This window comes from Etheostoma cragini, chromosome 18 (assembly GCF_013103735.1).
Source record: "Etheostoma cragini isolate CJK2018 chromosome 18, CSU_Ecrag_1.0, whole genome shotgun sequence".
Classification (NCBI taxonomy): Eukaryota; Metazoa; Chordata; class Actinopteri; order Perciformes; family Percidae; genus Etheostoma; species Etheostoma cragini.
Genome location: NC_048424.1, coordinates 22,848,231 through 22,852,556, shown reverse-complemented (window position 1 = coordinate 22,852,556; position 4,326 = coordinate 22,848,231). Strand labels below are relative to the sequence as shown.

The 4,326-nt window shown below is 42.4% G+C and overlaps 1 long non-coding RNA gene across 1 annotated transcript in view; it reads left to right on the top strand.

Moving 5' to 3' along the window:
- LOC117961283 overlaps positions 1–4,326 on the top strand; it is a 21,287-nt gene that overhangs the window by 1,016 nt on the left and 15,945 nt on the right. The gene's annotated exons all lie outside the window — the stretch shown is intronic.

Genomic DNA, 4,326 nt, shown 5'->3' with positions numbered 1-4,326 from the left:
TTCATAGCAGGGATGTATGGCAGTTACAATGCTAGTCCGGTTCAAAGTGACATCTGGTTCCATGTTTTAGGGTTCCTACAATTCAATACAATTCATATTATTAGCAATATGTAGACATTCACATTATATACAGTATATAAAATATTTAGTCAACATTGTCAGTTAAAATAAACTGTAATAAAAGAAATCTGTTAATTTTTCATATCATACCTGTTAACCCTCAAGAGTGTCCACACATCAGTGCTCTTTGAATCTTTATACTAATCAACCTCTGTCTCATCACCATAGTGTTGCCCAATCAGGAATGAGAAACTGTATCCTGTTTGCTTAACCAATGATGCACGCTGTGTGTAGGTGTACTTTTCAGTTTTGTTGGTATGCCTGAACACAATTAACATGCTGTTATTTTCACTTTGAGTCTGAGCCAGTCCCCAATGGCCCCAATTAGATTTGGTTCAACTGCAGTGTTGACACATTGGGTAGAAAACCATCCAATTGGCTAGTTTTTACCAACTTTGGCTGGGTAAAAGTATATTAAAAAAGGTGGCTTTAACCAATCACTTTTTTAACAGATTGCAATCAAACAACATTACTGCATTTTATGACAATTAAAAACAACAAAATGCAATTCCCTGATTCACCTTAACATGATTAGTTACTCTAGCAGAACAAAAAGGACATGTGGAGTTCCCCAGGGTTCAATTCTCTGACCTTTGCTGTTTAATCTTGCCCAAATTATCAAAATGAACAAATTATCAAAATGAACTCCTACAATAATAATGCAGACGAGACTCAGATCTCATTATCATCTGATGAATATAATCCAATTGGTCCACCCAACAAATCCATTGAAGAAATACAACCGTCTTTGCTGCAATTTCTTGCAACTCAATAAGAATCAAAACTAAAGTTAGAGACTAAAAGTGATTGCTCACCTGGAGTCCCTCTCACTGAGGACCCAAACTCAAATCAGACATTTCAGTATAGTGATAGATTCAGATTTAAACCTCAACAGCCACATCCAAACCATGATGAACTCAGCCTACCATCAAAATTTAAAGGAGAATTCCAGTCAATTCCATCACACAGCTCTGTTGTCTGTAAATGTGTAGGTCTGTCAGTAGAGAGAAAAACTAACCGATCGGTGCGGCCTACACCGAGTTATCCTCTTGCTGGAGTTATTACCCAACAAGCTTGAACAGGGCAAGTTATAAACGTGTTTTTAGCCTCTAAACATGTTCAAAATGTCGTTAAAAGTGCCCCCCACGCACTGTCCATGATAGGAACAGTTTTGAACACAGTGCGGCAACCCCAGGGGTTAGGGTGGCGGTGGGGGGTTTCCACGTCACTGTTCAGTAACAAAAGCCTGCACCAGGAGTACAGGTGAACACAGTTGGGAAGTTTATTTAGGGTAATTTAAAGTGTAGGAGGGGGTTTTTCAACAATACTTTACTGTCACCATAGTGACATCCAAACTAGTGGGGCATGGTCTGTCACAAGGGTGAAGTGCCATCTCGTCAATTACCATTTCAGCTTCTCTAGGTCCCACTTGATTGCAAGACAGTACTTTCCCACTGGGGAATATCTTTGTTCTCGTGGCAACAGCGTCCAGTTAATGTACAAGATTGGGTTTTCCTCACCTTCTTCCAGCTGGGAAAGGACAGCACCAACCCCAGTTTCAGATGCATCGGTCTGTACCACTAGTGGTTTGGAGACATCTGGGGTCACCAGTGTGGGTCCCAAACACAGTGCTGCCTTTAGGTCCTGCGAGGCCCTCTCATTATGAGAGAACTCGATCCATCAATCTCTGGAAGATAGTTGGGGCCCCATGCAACCCACAGGGCGGTTTCTTGTAGTGGAAAAGCCTGTCAGGGGTGGCAAACACTGTTTTCACCAGTTGATGTGTCCCAGCTTTCTACACTCGTAGCACTTCAAGCTGTCCCGATTCAGAATGGGCTGTCGTCTCTGGGAGCCGGCTGTGGGTGTTCCCCCATCGTCAGCCAGACTACCGGCGTGGTCCTCTGTCCTTTTTCTTTCCTTCTGGCAAGGGGAAGGTTTGGTCTCCCGTGTTTGTCCACTGGGCAGAACATCCAATGCTACCGGTTGTCCTTCCACCAGTTCCACTAGCAAATCTCGTCTCTGATGGTAGGCTTGCTAACTCTTTAGCTCTGAATGGCAGAGCACATAGGAATTTATCTATAACCACTATCATAATGGGTGTTAGCATCAGTGGTTCAGCCATCAGCCAGCTCTTGGCCAGTCTAACGCATTCAGTCTCAGCGGTGTAAAAACGGTGTGCAAGACTGTAAATATTACGTCTATGTTTGAGATATGGCGCCATTGCTTATGGGACTATTTCTCCCTAGCTCTTGTCCCCTCAAAGTCTTGGAGGTACCCCTAAAAATCCTCTTTTTCAGACTGTTTTAATTAGTGCTGTCAGTTAAACGTTTTATTAGCTGCGTTAACACAAACCCATTTTAACAGCGTAACATTGTTTATCGCAGTGTATCATTCGTTTTGGCCTTGCAAACTTTGTAGTTTTTTTCACATGCTGTTGCAACTAGTGATGGCCAAAGGAAGCTTGGTGAAACAGTGTGTTTATTTTCTAAGCCACTAGAGGGCGCTCTTGGTTTTAAGAGACAGGCCTAAGGCATCGTAATTAAGTGTATTCTCAACCCTTTGTTTAACAGAGACGTCATCTAGAAAATAAAGACACTGCTTCATGAAGCCTCATTTGGTCATCACTAGTTACAACAACTAGTAGAGTTAGAAAAACTACAACACCCACCCAATCTAGCTTTACCGTAACAAACAAACAGGCACGCTGCACACACACACCGTTTGGGCTCGCGAGTCGGCCAAAGAGTAGTAACGTTAGGTTTTGAGTGGACGGCGAGCATGAGACGCTGAAATAGACGCCCATAACATTCAGGATGGAAAGTTTCCTTTTTAAAAGTTGCCAAATGTTTCATTGACCCAAGTGATCTGTGTGTTTGGTCGTTGTGAACTGCGCTATCATCACAACACGTCCAGTCTGAAATGCCACTTGATGGCCAAGCACACAGATGATGTCAATTCTGATGTTCCCCCCCCTTCTACAGAGTCAGGTAAATGCTGTTGATTCTTTCTGAAGTAAGAGGCTGGGTTGATGAGCCTCTGGGGAATAAAGAGCAGTAGGCTGACTGCTATGTTCAACATAAACTTGAGAAAAAGAAAGTATTACACCATGGTTTTCATCCTTTTATTGGTAGACAGTGTTACATTATGTGATAGATTATTTGCTGAGAAGTGAGAATGTGTGAAATTGAACACTAAAGTAGGTTATATGCTGGGGGGGTAGGGCTTGAACAATAAAGTAGGCTAAATGTCAATGTTTTCCATAATGAAAAACTTTTGCACAAAGCGAGCCGATCCACTTGTCCATGTTAATAATTTAATGGGACAAAAAAGAAATCAAGGAGCATTTAGAATAAATAAAAATGTGTGATTAATTGTGAGTTAACTATGACATTAATGCGATTAATAGCGATTAAATGTTTTTAATCGTTTGACAGCACTAGTTTTAAGTTTGGGACTTGAACCAGCTGGCCGGTGGCCCCTCCAGCCTGCGTGGCTGTCAGATGACCACTAACACTTCCATAACACTCTGTGTCTTGTTGAGTTATTGAGTCTGGTCAGCTGGTGCTGCATTCTCCACCTTATGTGGCAAACAAGCCCAGGGGTGTGGGCTTTCCATGTCACCAGTTTATTAACAAAAGCCTGCGCCAGGAGTATATTAGTTTATTGAGGGTAATTTACAGTGTAGGAGGGGGATTTATAACACTAATTCACTGACATCTACTAATTCACTGACATCTGCTTCACCATCCACAGCCGTCTTCTATCCAGAGGTAATCCACAAGCGGGTCCTCATCCATAACAGTTTGGTACACAAAGGGGTAATCCCCCAGTCCAGATCACACCAGGTAGTCACACAGTTTTAGTTCAATTCTCTGTCTCACTCAGTCTTTTCTCTCTCAATTCCTGGTTCTCTTTGTTCCCAGTTAAAACCAGCTGCTTTTCTTTTCTCTTCCAAATCTAATTACTCAATTAATCCCAGTCTGTCTTTGTTAGGGAAGGAAGTCAATGTCAGGCCCAAGATTGGAGCCAACGGCCTGCAAGATAACTTCCACCTCACCTCTCCCTGAAATCTACCACAACAGTGTTGTCGCTACAGCAAGGGGCAGTATGAGGAGCATGTGTTTTTTGAACATCATAGCATGTAAACATATTCCAGGAGATCCCAAGAGTACAAACATGCCACTGAAAAGCAGTATAATACGGGCT